Source organism: Heterodontus francisci, chromosome 17 (assembly GCF_036365525.1).
Source record: "Heterodontus francisci isolate sHetFra1 chromosome 17, sHetFra1.hap1, whole genome shotgun sequence".
In the NCBI taxonomy this organism is placed as follows: domain Eukaryota; kingdom Metazoa; phylum Chordata; class Chondrichthyes; order Heterodontiformes; family Heterodontidae; genus Heterodontus; species Heterodontus francisci.
The window spans coordinates 20,575,143-20,591,272 of NC_090387.1; positions in this window are offsets into that span (position 1 = coordinate 20,575,143).

Genomic DNA, 16,130 nt, shown 5'->3' on the forward strand with positions numbered 1-16,130 from the left:
TGTAAAATATATTGGCTTATAATTTGTATACACCGTAATTGGACATGATAAAGGTGACACACTACTGTCACAGGAAATTGTTTATTCAATAATTATTACTTTTAGTGGGTACAATAGCCACGAGAAATAATGTTTCACACATGTAAATAATCATTTTATTAATGTCACAAATAATATTATTTATTAACAAACACATGTTGTTGTTGTCATGGACTTTCAATAGGCATTTGATAAAGTAAAACATATTAGCTGTGTTAGCAAAATTGAAGCTCATGGGATAAAAGAGGCAGCAGCAACATGGATACAAAATTGTCTAAAAGTTAGAGAACAGAGAGGTGTGATAAGTATTTTTCAGATTGGAGAGTGATATACAGTGGATTTCCCCAGGATTCACTACAGGACCAGTGCTGTTTTTGATATATATTAATGATTTGAACTTGAGAGTACAGGGCACAATCTTGAAATTTGGAGATACCATGAGTCTTGGAAGTGTAGCAAACGCTGATAGTAATTAACTAAAAGGACATCAGCAGGCTGGTGGAATGGGTGGAAACATGGCAGATGAAATTCAACAGACAAAAGTGTGAGGTGCTACATTTTGGTAGGAAGTATGAGGATAGACAATACAAGCTAAATGGTACAATTTTAAAGGGGATGCAAGGAGAGAGAGAGAGATCTGGGGGTGTTTATGCACAAATCTCTGGCATGACAGGTTAACAAAGCAGTTAATGAAGCATATTAGAACATGGGCTTTACAAATAGAGGCCTGGTGCTCAAAAGCCAGGATGTTAAGCTAAACTTATATAAAATACTAGTTCAGCCTCAGCTGGAGTATTGGCCTGAATTTTACAGCAGGCTTCAGGACCCTGACATTGGGGCAAAAAGTGAGTCCCTAGCTCGCACTTGCCAGCAGCAGGACTGGCTCAGTGATATTTCCGCAGGCAGACTCCTAATTGGCCATTTGCGGGCTTGCTGTCTTATTAAGGCAGGCAGGTTCCTGAAGCTGCAGCAGCACCACTGGGAGTTGCGTAACCCAGCAGCTTCCCTTAAGGTGAGGACTTGGTGCATTCAGGAGGCAAGTGCCTTCACACTTACCTCCTGGATCCATGTGCCTGCCTGAGGAGCCTCCATAATTGGGCCCACCCACCCCCCCCAACGATCTTCCCCACCTTCCCTATAAGGCCTTCAACCTTGTCCCACAGTCCAACCAAGCCCCAAACTCCCCCCCACCCCCAAACCAGGCCCTGATTTTGCCAGCATCACCAAGTCCTGAAACCATCCACCCCACCAAGGCTTCCAATCTCCATAAGGCCTCTGATCATCCTCCCCACAGGCCCCAACCTCTCTCCCGGGATCAGCAGCTCGCTCGCCTGCTCCCCCAAACATCAATCCCCAATAGCCCCCTTCCCCAATCAGCACACACCTCTTTCCCAATCAACCCACCCACCCACGATCATCCCCCATCCCACGGGTCAACCCCCTGTTCCTGGCACGGACTAACCTGCTGCTGTGATCACCAGTTGTCAATCAGGCTGAGCCTCCAGGCGGGAAACTGATCGTTGACATCAGAGACACGCTTTGCGACATGTGGGCGATTCCCAAATTAGGGGCTGCCCTGACTTTCTGACCATCCCACTCCCTGCGGGTCAGGGTAAAAGTACTGCCCTATGATTCTACAAACTGATCAAAAATGTGAATAATAAAGAATGATGCCAGTAGACTAATAGAAATCTGGTCACTGGGTAGAATCTGGGAGTGGCATGAATTTGGTGCAAGTAATTATTTTTGGGCTAGAGTAAAGAAACCAGAGTTCCAGAACAGCAGAATGGCAATCACATTTCTCTAGATATATATATTTTGAAGTTCCAACAAAATGAGAGATTATATCATATTGTGTTACAATTATTATACAGTACAGGATATCAAAAGCAAATAACTTTCTTTGATCAAAGTTGGACAGTAACCAAACCTACAAACATCCGTTTCACACCTTCACTTTTGTGCAGCTCTTTGTCCTTAGTCAGATCTTCGAATCTTTGACTCTGTCCTGTACTTGACTCATGCTGTGCAAATCTGTTCGTAAAGTTTGGCGGATTGAATAAAGACATAGCAATGCAAGTACATAACTCTACGTGGCTGCCAAATAATAATAGACTCAGGTCATCTTGATTCAGTAAAAATTAAATAAGCACAACAAATGTTCCATCGGATGGTGATTCATAGTCTGTAAATGAAAATGCAAATGGGTAATTTGATTTTGTCGACAAATATTATCAGAATAAACAATTATTGAAAGGCAAGAATATATCATTTGAGGATGAAATATTTTAATTACACAAATCACTTCAGTTTCTTGAACTGAAGAAAGCGGTGGATTAGTATTTTACAGGAGCAAACCAACAAATAATTTTGATAAAAGCAAAATACTGCAGATGCTGGAAATCTGAATTAAAAACAGAAAATGCTGGAAATATACAGCAGGTCTGGCAGCATCTGTGGAGAGAGAAACAAAGTTAACGGCCAGGATATTACAGGCCTAGCCTCAGGCAGGATCACAGGCAGGGGGCATGGAGAATCACAATGGGCGGCAGTGGGGCGGAGGGGGGGGGGGGGGGGAGCCGTGGGGAGGAGGACCCGTCGCCCATCGATCTTCCCGGAGACAGAATAGGCTGACAGCCTTCCTGCCCAGAGGCAAATTCAAAGTCTTTAAAGGGATGGGGATCCTGCCTCAAAACATTGACACAAAACGTTGACACCCAGACCACGCTCTGGACGTGGCGGGAACAGGGGTGATGGGAGATAATGGCAAAGGCTGGGTTCCCCCCACCATTTCGCCCCAGCGCCGGGAGCCTCTCCAGCCAATATCCAGCCCAATGCATCATGTTCTTGTTAATGTTCTGATGAAGGGTCACAGACCTGAAACATTAACTCTAGGTGGAATTTTACATTCTCCCCCATGTTGGGTTTGGAGGTGGGGAGAGCATAAAATCAGGTGGGAGGGTGGCGGGGGAGGACCCCACCACCGTCCGCCTCTGCCGAACTTTAATCCAGGGCCGGAAGGCCTGTAAACTACCTTCCCTCCCCACCACCAATTGAGGTCTTTAACTGGGTAATTAACCCCTAATTAAGGGCCTCTTCTTGCTGCAGCCACAATTAGCTGTGTGGCGGGTGGCCCTGTGTCGTCGCATGGGAAGCATGGCACGAAAAGCTGTGCAGGCTGCTTCCCGGCACCTGCGGGAGTTCCCTCGTTCAAAGGCACTTAGTTCCTGAATGAGGGATCTGGTATTGGGAAGTAGGGGACCCATTGAGTGACACCCCACTGCCCTTGCTGCCTCCCCCCACCTCCCACACACCCCCACCCCACGAGATCCATCCCGCCCTTACCTACCTTAAGCCTGGTTCCAGTGCCACTCCTTGGTGTCTGGTTGGTGCAGCTACAGCAACAGCCACCGCCTTTACGGTGGTGCTGCAGCTGCTAGCCTCTCATTCGCCGGCAAGGCCAGGACCTCCGACAATGGAGTCCTAAATTTGTCGGACAGTCTGCCACTATCAAGTTAAGTGCCTGATTGGCACTAAATTCGACAGGCCTTCCGTACAAGAGGCGACACGGGGATCTCGGCGTCGGTTTCCTCCAATGTCGAGACCCACACCACCAGCATAAACACCCTCTGTTTCTCTTTCCACAGATGTTGCCAAACCTCCTGTGCATTTCCAGCACTTTCTGTTTTTAATTTAAAACCATGTTGATGATTCCTTTATGAGGTCAAAACAGATAGTGATAAGGGGAAAACGTTTATTCCAACAGCATTTTTAAAGTTTGCACTAAAACATAGCAGGAAAATTGCCCTTCAGGAACAGATCACTACAGCTGGACAAGCATATATTTGTTTGTTTCCCTCCTTTATTTCTGCCCATTTCTCCTTCCCCTCCTGATGACTCCTTGTTGTAGAGTATGATTACACAGGCACTAGTTTGCTCTCCAATACTTTGACTATGTGGCCATTATTATTGTGTGATCCCAGACAGTGAGTGTCAACAGGCTACTTGATGATAAAGGTAACACAGCCAAGTTAATCTAACCCTTACCCAATACTCACCCATGCAGTAGATCACTGGATTGGTTGATTTTGCCTTTATAAACATGGAGTTTCTGCTTGTTTCCCCTCATTATATCAATGCACTCCAGGTGGAATCAGCCAAACCAGAACAAAAAATTGGGCAATTTTAAAGGTAAGTAAGTTACAGCCAAAACCAGTTACACGTGTTTTCCACAATTTTTTATGCTGTTTCAAAATTCAACAGGCCCTGGTCACAAACCGCCCGATTTTATTGGTTCAGAAAGGCTCTTCAAGTAGTGATAATTTTCTTAAGACACACAAGTTCTCATAGCTGCGCTTTAAAAGTTTTGTCATATCAAAAAATATTTAATTTTTTGAGAAACTAACTAATGTACACCAATGAAACTATTAAATGGTTCAGTGTAGTTTTTTTTTAAGTCATTTTCTGTGATTTTAAACCAGATTACTCACCAGTGGATGACTGGACACCATTATAAAAATGCTTATTTTTGGTGATAGACTCATTTTAAGTTGAATTCATAAAACAGCAGCAGGTTACCACTCTTAAATACTTTTTAATAGAAAGAGGAAAGGAGCAATTATGTTCTATTATGTGGCTGATTGCACTAATTAAATAGGTGACAGCACAAAACTTGAAAAATTATGATGCTCTACAGTACATAGATATCTTGATCCACGTGAAGAGTTTCTTGATAATTTAGTTATGTGTTTATCAGGACACAAAGGTTTGCAAATTGTCTATTTTCTTATCAGTTCATTAACATCCTGCTCCAAAAAACTATATTTTGGAAAATTAGTTCTGCATTTGCTGGCATTCAGCTTGTACTTACAAGTTGTTAGTTTTGTAATTCCTGTGTAAACTGTCGTTCTTTTTAAACAGGAACACAAACTTCTAGCTTCTAGTTGGTAAATGTTTATGAGTGCTTCAGAAAACAATTCTAAAACAGAACTAGAGAAGATATGCAGCTATTTTGTTTTGCAACTTCAGACTTTTTTTAGATAGTTTTTATTGTCTCTTCATGCATATGAAAATCTTTATGTCTGCTAAGTGGACAATGAAGGGGGAAGATTTGCTCTATATACATAAATAAAAATTCCTTGGCACTATTCAAAGAAGAACAAAGAGTTATTTTGGTGTTCTGGTCAACATTACTCCTCAACCAACACAGCCAAAACAGATGACCTGATTATTACCTCAATGCTGCATGTGGGATTCTGCTGTACACACATTGGGCTGAATTTTATCAGCCCTCTAGGGATTGGCAGGGAGGCAGGGGGCCCATAAAATAACGAAGGGGGGAGGTGGAGTGCCTATTGCCTTCCCAATGCCATTTTGTCAGGAGCGGGGAAAGCGTTACCGCCCAGAGGACGATTGAGGCTCTTAAGTGGCCACTTGGGCAATCTGTGGCCCATGAAGGGCCCCAAGCATCAAAAGTCTGACTATGCGCCAACATCCTCCCCTTCCTCAACAACCATCACCTCCCACCCTCGCCAGGGCCTGCCTGACTGGCCCCGGCAAACTCGCCCCACCTACCTGCTCTCTGGGCCTCCACTGCCACCTACCTGCTCTCTGGGCCTCCACTGCCACCTGCCTGCTCTCCAGGCCTCCAGCATCACTCATGGTCCTGCTGCTACACTGCTTCCAATGGCACTGCTGGGACTGTTGAGTTTTTTTTTTAATTCATTTGTGGGATGTTGGCATCACTATCTACAAAAAGTCTGAAGTTGCAAAATAAAATAGGCCAGACCAGATATGGATGGCAGATTTCCTTCTTTCAAGGACATTAGTGAACCAGTTGGGTTTTTAACAACAATCAACAATGGTTCATGGTTACCATTAGACTAGCTTTTGATTCCAAATTTATTAATTGAATTCAAATTTCAAAATCTGCCATGGTGAGATCCGAACCCAAATCCCCAGAGCATTAGCCCGGGCTATAGATTACTAGTCTAATGACATTATCACTACGCCACCACTTCCCCGCCAATCCTCAAATTGGCTGGTAGCTCTTGGAGGTGGGATCCACATCCTTAAAGGGACTGGGACCCCGGCACCAGACAGCTAACTGCCTGTGGACTGTAAAATGCAGCTAGGGGTCTGCCAAAATGACCAAGGCGGGGTTCCCCTCACTTTCTGGCTCAGCGTTGGGACCCCTGCCGCCTGCATAAAATTCAGACCACTGTCTATCATGTCTGCCAACATAAGACCAGTGACTGTGCACAAATTTTATTGTTTGTAAGCACTTTTAAGTGTCCTGAGGAAGTGAAAGATGGTATTTGAATATAAACTCTTTCTATGCATATCAATAGCATAAATATATTTTAATGCATATACAAAATCACTACGGTAAGTGACTACAGCAATTCTCCCCCCTAATTTCTAATGCATCTATATTTCAGTAAATATTTTTCATTAAATGAAAAACTATTATGTATCACAATTAATGCATTCTGAGTCCATTGGGTAATTGTTTGTTCATGTCACTAATGCAAGTATCCAGGTTATTGCCTTCCACACTGACTAGATAAACTTTTAGTTTAATTTGAAAAGCTCCCATCTTCCAAATAAATAGTGCAGCTATCATTGTGTTCTAAGTAATCATTTTTGTCCTCACTTATGTAACTCAATTTATTCTGCACTCCAAGGAAATTATCTTTTCCATCATTTTCATCAGCTGATTCAAAAATAGTAATATTTAAGAATTAAGAAACAAGTAGGGTACTTAAATTATCACATTCTGTATCTGCAAAGCAATTCCTCCTTCAGAATGAAGCAAAATGACAGAATAATTCTGAGTTAGGTTGTAATCTATCTCCAGAACGCACATAAACTAAGCAGTGAGAGACTCCTTTGTGGGAGTCATCTCACATCACTTGGGCTTCCTATCATATATGATAGAGGTCCAGTGCAGTGTCAAAAAGATTTCAAAAGTGTTCAGTAGCTTGTTGGACTTTTAAAGCATTTATAAATATAAGCAGAATCTCTTTTAATGTCATGAGAAAGTGTCGGGTCTATATATGTATGTAAGCATGCATGCACAAGACCTCTTCCTGGAGAGCAGAGTGAGACATACAATTAGGTAAAAGAATAGCAAGAGATTTGCTGCCTGTGCATTGCACTCAGCACCTAATACAGCCTGGTAACACAGTACAACAACAGTGCAAAATAAAAGCAAATTGCACCAATAAAATAAACAGAACAATGCATTTTAATTAATGATATTTTGTTTCATGATAAGACGGAGCAATGTTACTCATTGTGTCTTTTGAATTCTTGGCTGCAGAATTATGTTGTCGACCTCTGTTGTGGAATAATCATCTATGAAACCCTTCAATGTGTAAAATGCTTGTTTAATTAAGTAAATATTATTTGTGCAGAGACACTGGAGATTTTAAAGATAAAAATGCTAAAAGAGTTATTATACAGAGTAAAATCAAGATATGCCATGTTATTTATTCCTTCACATTATTCAATTCTAATGCTACAAATTGGTGAGCAGAAGATGAGTTTTATTCAGTGTGCAATTATTCAGTTCTTAGTTTTATCAACTCCCCATTCAAAATATGCATTATCAATTACCTTTAAAACCTATTTAAGATTAGTTCTAATAATTATAATTTACTTATTTTGCCATTCCTCCTGGATCTATACTAGATTTTGTTTTGTTTCAAGGTCCACATTTAACACAATTATGGAACAATATTTCAAATACTTTTTATACCAGACAATGAGACCAATTGGAAAGCTATGCTATATTATTGCATGTTTTCGACAGTGATCAACTGGACCAATTTAAACCCTAAATGTTTTAAAAGGTCATACCATCTGAAAAATATTTAAATCCTGCAGTACTTTGGCCTAACTTTAACCAAAATAATGGAGAATTTAAAAGGAAACATAGTGTAGTTTATTGTTTATGTATTCATGCAGACTAAATAAGATTACTTAGTTTGAACTTTCTAATCGCAATGCTTATTCAATTTGTATCTTGCTAATATTCTGTTCAACTTCAGCAGGAAATTATCCATTTGTTAACAAGTATGACAGTGTAGCAAAAAAAACTGACGCTCCATTTGAAATACCACCCAGTACCGAGCTATTCTCTAATATACAATTTTCCCTACAGATCACTGAACTTCCATTATCTTATTTCCTACCAACACTTCACCACATTTCCTAAAGCTTACCCTGAAATGCAATCACCTTTCCTCATAACAAATCAACACAGTGATTGGGCAAAAAGATCTAACCTAACTTTCAAAATGTTGTCTTTTCCTTTGATTCAGGTTCCATTCATCAGTTCTTACAAAAACTGTAATGTTGTCATGGTAATGATGATTGTGTGGGTATGTTTGGAGGGCAAAGGCTGTATATAAGCTCATTATATGATAAATGAATGAGTTTGCCTGTGGTAAGGATTTGAAGTTTGTGCATTATTGCTGTTCACTGCATGTAAACCTGGACAATACACAATAAATTATATCGTAAGTGCATAGTGGGTGAAGAGTTCCATAAATCATGCACATATACTGAACTGTCATAAGATATAAATTTAAATCATACTGTTGTCATTGCATTAAGTCATGCCAAGCTGTGTAACTTGTAAACAATATAACTTGGAAAGATTTTGAGTTTTGTATATCGAGATTTCAAATATATCGTAAGTCTCATATTTTACTGACCTACTTAAGCGTATGCATCCATGCAGCTACATTATGGAATGTCAACCTCACAGAAATGTAAATACATTTTAAAGTCTGGGTGCAGTGTATAGTAAACACCCTAAAAGTTTAGGGAAAAGGAAATATCCAAATTGAATCAGATTCTGAATGTTTTACCATGAACATACATCCTGGTGGAAGATTCTGGAAAAGCTTCCTAAAAATGACAAAGGAGACATTCTGTAGTTAGCGTGCCACCAACAGCCACTGCCCCAACCCCACCCACATCCTAACAGTCAACACACAGGTATAGGCATGCACACATCCACACACGTTGTACCCAACTTTGGATTGCACCATTTGTTAGAATCATAATTAAGTATGTTTTGAGAGTTCCATTGCTATTCATTATGGGGCCTCTCCCTAAATATGTACCAAGCATTTTTTTTTTACAAAAAACTAGTCTATCTCTTGCACCTTTTCCCATGGTAAGTCAAATGACACTCTGTTCTGTAAGGACAGAACTGCTATTCTTGATAATCTGGTATTATTTTTTGTTGCTGTTCTGAATGGAGTTGTGACCTTTTAAAGGAACAAAGTCTAGTGTTAAATTGACACATGCTCACCTCAAGCAGAATTCAATGATTGCTTGGTCAGATTGGAATGTTCTAGGTTTTTATCAAATTTTAGGATATAGCTCCAGGAAGGTGTAAAAGATCACCAGGAGATATGTGGCTACCTTCACTAGGGGCATCTCATATCACTTCTATATGGAGTTGGATTGGTCCCTGACTCCAGATCTGTTGCGTAACTGTATGTGCACTGTGGTCATTCATGGTGAAACCAAAATTATAGTGTAAATAAACCCTAAAGGAATAGGCTGTATTATCTTCTGATGTTCATGTAAATCTTTCCAAAAAGAAACCTAACTTTCAATGAGAACATAATCTGCATATTTCTTAATACTTTGAGGACTGCCATCAACAGATCCTTGCTGTAGGTTTAAAGCTATGATTTTGAAGTTCAGTGTCCCACTTTTGGAACATGCAGACTACTACAATCACTTGCTCCTGAACTGAATATTAAAAATAAAGGTTATCTGAACAAATACATTCAAGATGCCTTAAGTAACTGTACAAAATGAAATCTGTGCTTATTCAGTTATCTGTATGTTACTTAAAGGATAAAACTTTTTTTAAAAGTGGGAAATATGCATTCCCCTTTCCAAAAAATAATGTCCTCATTATTATATATTTAAATCAATTCTATTCAAATAAAGATATATCAAAAGTGCATTGCCACGATTTTCAGTTTTGATCTCTATCCCATGCCAATCACTTTTTAACAGACTGCATACTTTGGCAGTTAGTTCATTGCCAAAATATTTAGTTTTGTCACAAGATAAGCTATGATAATAATTCTAGCCATAACTTTACAGTTGTCTATGGAGCAGTTATTCCAGTGTCAGTGGTAGCTCATTGGTAGCACCTCTGCTTCTGAGATAGAAGGCTGTAGGCTCAAGTCTCATTTCAGAGACTTGAGTATGGAAATTTGCACTGTACAATACAGAGGTCCTGCTGGAGATGTGTTTCAGATGAGATAATAAACTAAGGCTCTGTCAGCTTCCTGGGGTGGTATTATGTGACGAAGAGCAGGGGAGTTATTCCTGGCGAATATTTTATCTCTCCATCACTAAAAATCAAACAAATTATCAAGCCATTATCACATTGCTGTTAGTGGGAGTTTGCTCTGTGTAAATTGGCCTTTGTGTTTCCTACATCACTGTAAAAATACTTAATTGCCTGTACAGTGCTTTGGAATGTCGCCAGTTTGTGAAAGGTGCTACATAAATGAAGTCATTTTGTTACCATGGGGTTAGTTGGTAATTAAACCACTTCCGCCAGGAGGCTGTAATCCCAACATTATCACGAATGCTCGCGATTTTTCCGAGTACGGTGATCTATATGTTACTGGGGCCAGAGCAATGGCGACACACCCATGTATTTAACCATTGCGTTCAACTAAATCAAACGCCGCTGCTGAAGTTGAATAGCTGTTTGAACGGCTGTTTTTGCATTTGTGAGACTGACCAGTTAATGGTTCACGAGGGACTGCTGCCATCATCAAATAAAAGTTTGTGAGATAGAAAGAGTTGAAATTCAAATTCATTTCCAGTCTTCCGTGATTCAAGGTTACTTGTTAACAGTATGCATTAAACTATATATAATTGTAAATTCCAGTGGTTTCGATGTCAGACCTATGGTGGATTTTAATGGTGGACAAAAAGTTCAGCAATCTGGCAGTGGTAAATATCATACTTGGTCAACCAGATTTTAGGATGGGATTGAAAGAAACATCAAAGAAACCTCAAAAAGTCCCAGATGTTACACAGAACAACTGCATTTGTTAGTGTTGATTGTGAGGCCTAAAAGATAATTGCAACCAGTTTGATGTGAGTTTTTTTAAGACTTGAGATTGCATTCAGCTCAATAAAAATTGTCGTTTGTATATTGTGTAAACAATGCGGATTTTGGTTGACAACGCATATTTTGAAATGTGTTGTATCGGAGGAAAATCCAAGTGTGTGGAACAGTGGAAAACATGTTGACGCGGAATAGTGCCTCCCACCCCTACAAACCTTCATGTGCACCCATTCGACTTTGCAGAAACGTTTAGTTCAACAAATGCAGAAACTGAAAATGGGCCAAATTGTTAACTGTGGCTGCTGGCAAGTTTGATCGTGATTAATGGAATGTGTTTTATGATTTATGTTCTTTGTGAATATAGCATCAATTTATCAAAGCGGGAATTTAGAGTAGCTACATTGAGTTACACAGATACCACCCATCGAGAGAATGATTGGCTTATTTAGCTTGCAGCCGCCTGAGTTTTGGAATAATGAAGTTTTTGTTCAGACTTTTGAACATTCAATTTCTGAGCCTCAGACTACTTTTCTTATTATATTCTCTAACACAAACGGTGCCCTGAGAAAATAACATCGAGTGTCACCGAACACAACAGAACGTAAAGATAAAAGATTAAAAAAAGAAGCCCAACTGCACCCTGCTAGTTTTGGACGTGGTGCGAGAATGCTGCTTCGGTCATTAAAAGGTTAAAATCCAGACTGTGTTCGGTGATCGTGCAGCTTGTAGGAAGCAGAATGCATGGGTCACGTATGGTTTTCTTCTACGAGTTGGGGAATTCTTCCGACAAAAAAATGAATATTGTGCAGATTAAATTGTATGAATGCAACACGAATGGAGGACAGCTCCCATCCATCTGAATAGCAGAATCGCAGAAAATAGCTCCAAACACCTTATCCCATAGTATCTCTAAGGCCATGCAACCTCGCCAATATTGCCCCGCCTGATCTATTTTAGCTATCCCAATGAACCGCCATGAGTAGCAAATTGCCTGTTGTGTCCAAGCCTAAAAATATTTAACCTGTTGTGAGGAAAGATGATGGAGATCACCAAATCATTTGGATTCCCTCTCACCGTGGCCTTTTCTCGCTTGAATGTTAACGCTCATTAAATGGAGAATGCCCGGGACAATGAATTTAAAAAATCATTGATGACACCGATATTCTATCCCATTGGAATTATGTTTACTGGAATGTATCCAATGGTTTGTGGTCTTATGATGGAGCTTCTCGGGCACAGATCTAATGCAAAAAATAAAAATAAAATATTGGACTGAAAGCATGCTTGTTTTGTCTGAACGACCTGTTATTCTCTCAGTTTATTAAATGAGTCAGTCCTATGATCAGACTTAAAGAACGCATCAATTTTGAAGATTAGAATAACGTGCACCAATGACTGCTTTGAGTGGTTTGGGTCTACTTGCTTATGATTAGAAAATTGTAACCTCTCATCTTGATGACATGCATGAAGAATTACAGTTACCGCACACTTAAGAACCCCAATGGAAAACATTGTTGGTCAACGAGGGGAAGAGCTCTTCTGCACAAGAGAACGAAATCATAGCCCTCTTTTTAAAGTGCCTTTATGATTTCCTTATATGTTGTATGGGTAGAAAACCTTCCCCAAGTAACTGCAGCGCTTTTCTTTTGCTACATGTTGGCAAACCCGTGGTTGGGAAATAGACGGGAACACCGTTACCTCACATCCCTGCAGTTATCTCGAACAGAGAGGGGTTAGGTAGGCAACGACAGATCGCCGTAAACTGGCAGCAGTTTACAATCCCCACTCTTAACCCATCGCGATTCTAAAGAGATTTTATCAGTCAATAATGAAAAGACAAGTAAGTAGTTGAGGCAATTGGACTCAAGTTACTAGAGGCCCGGATTTATGGCATTTAACCAAAATAAGTCAGCTTGAAATATCTGGTAATAGTTTCGGAACTATATCCAAACGAGGATGCCAATACTGTAATGCATCCACTGGGAAGAAATCACGTGACAATCAACACGAATTTTTTAAAACTTCAGTAACATAATAAACGTGTAAAAAGTACATAACTTTGTACCTATTCGACTGGAACATCGTGAATAACCAAATGTTGCCAATTTAGTTTTATCTAGTTAGAATAGCAATCCTAGGTTAATAAAGATGAGAATAAAAATATATTACTCTGTAGCAGATGAAACGGAAGACAATAATCTTTATAACAAAGTGAAGACTTCCAAATCCGAAAAGACAGCACATGATCATATCGCAAAGCTTTTATTTTTCGTTATTTGATGATCAAGCAACAGAGCAATGGTTGCCTTTAGTCTCCTGTACTGCCAATTCGTGCTTAATATAAGCTTGTATCCATTTAACAGCAATTTACCTGTTCTTGTATACAATATAGCAGCGAACATGACTGTGATGTGCACTGTATAATATAATCTAAAAATAAGTAAACTGAAAACTTGTAAGTTTCGTCCAATTAATGGTTCGGTACTTGAGATCATAGCTTTAAAAAAAAATCTAATGCTTAAATAAATTGAAAATATTCAATAAATTTGCAAATTTCAGTGAGTGTTCCTTTACTAACTTTAGAGTAGTGTTTGAGCGACATGTGTATATTGGCAGCCCCGGTCTGTTACATGTTACCTTAAGCTGACTCAGTTGATAGAAAGTGTAAATTTTCCTTCGATCAGTAAATTATACCGAAGAAATAAGATCATTGGTCAAGTCTTTTCACAAAAAGTCAGGGGTTTTCAGAGAATGAAGAAAATGTACTAAATTATAGTGTGATTAAATGAATCATGAAATGCAAAGCAATTTGTTTTCATAAAAACTAAGTTTAAAAAAATAACATTCTTAAAACCTATTCTCATATATTTAAAAGAAACAGTTTGAAAACTAAATGTTGCATCCCGAATGACGGATATACCCAATGATTACTGTTTATATTGTAGATGTCCAAGTCTCAATAACTTTGCCCAATCGTTTCATTTCTAAAAGTTGAAATCACTTTACGTTTGATCTTTTGATGCTATTGGGATAGCATCGAGAGGAATTAATAATCGCAAAATGTCACTAGATATGCAATTTGTATTTCGATTTCAGGATATTAAATTTGGCAGTTAATCTTACATCATCGTAATCCGTCTGTATTTTTAAATCTCCGACTCCAAGAAGTATTTATTCCAATGGATCTGATCATTAACATCAGATAGTCTTTGTTGGGTTCTCACACCAACTCATGTTATCTTACATGCACTTCTCGTCTGTCATTTTCCGTACTGGAGGATAAGCGGTTTATGTGGCAAGTTGGGCGAGACATAAAAGACGTTGCACATGACTTGCATATTACAACATTGACTACAATCATCACTAACTACGCTAGGAACACAATTACAAATTTGGAATGACCTGTCTGTATTAAAATATTGCCAAGAATGTGCTTATATTAAGTTTGCATGGATGGGTTTTGGGCACATTGGATTTGACAAGAGCTTTCTTGATGGATCCCGAGAAGCATTGTCTATTGCAACAACCCTTGTTAAAAGTACTTCTAAAGCTGAAACACACAATCTAGAAACTACAAAGAATGTGTAATCCTTTGTTCTAATTCAACTGTAAAGAAAATTCGCCAGTTAAATATTACTAATGAGACAACTTCGAAACTGTCTCAACGTGAGCCTGTACAATTAAATTTCCATCAAAATCTGGACTATATTTGTTATATATTTAGTGTAGGGGCTTTTGTTAAATTGCTGCTATCGTGCAAGAAGAAAATTCGCTATCACGTTACTTCTATTATTGAATGAGTCTTTATGTTCTTGCTAATTGATTTTTCAGATGCAAATCCCATACACCCCATTTCCTCGGTAATGATAACACATGTACTTCTGTATCTCCCAACCCAGACTCCACCCTCTTCTGACGAACCAGCCTTCCATTCTATTTCAGCAGCTGACCGACTTGCTGTGCATTTTTACCATTTTCTGATTCTGTTTCAAATTTCTAACACCCGTTGTTGTTAAAAAAAAAATCTTTTTTTTTCCTGGTATCTGAAGAATCTTTTAAGGAGTGTATACTGGAGCTATGTTTTATTTTCTCTCCAAATTTATCTTTTCTCTGTTGTGGGATCATTTACACAAAAGCATGTTGCTCTCCTTAATTTGTTCACGTTGCAATTATTTTGTAGGTATTGCCATGGGGCATGAAACTAACTACTTTTTTGATCTGACTGAAATTCGCTGAAGCACCGCCACTGAAATAGCTGTAGTTATGCATTTGTTTCTAATTCTATTCACTTAACGGTGATAGTTCCTTATCATATGTGTTTACGTCAGGTCAAGTCGGCTATGTCAGTCCGATTTTCAGTGCATCTTTCAACCGATAAAGAACCTCAAAGTGAGACCTCTGGTGCTACTTGGTAGAATTACAATTCCTTAACACAATACCCATCCCCCATCCATACATGCTCGCTTAAACAATGCACTAGGTTTATAATTGACATTTACAACTCTAGCATCACCATTTTACCAATTACATAAACTTTTAAATGGACCAGTATCTCCTAAAAATCAATCGAAGAGAAAGAGATCTGGAATTCATTTATCTCGAATTCGCCGGAGCTGATAAAAGTGACAGTTTGAAAAATTAGCAGAGATGCTGCATTTTGACATTTGCTTAAACTGGTTTGGAAATACGCGAAATATGAGTGACCACTAATTCATAGCAGAGTCAAAAATTATATTGCCATTTCTGTGTATGCGGTTGAGGTCAACATTAAAATTGGCTCTTATTTAGCCTGCTGAGAAGACAGGTGACAGTTACACCACTATTTGCTATTCAGGGCTAAATTGGGATTCGATATAGAGACGCTTTTACCCGAAATTTGCTGATATTAGATCAGCAGATGGGTTTAACTGTATTTTCATTACTAATACCTTTAAACCCTGTGAAATATTGCAAACAACTAACTTAA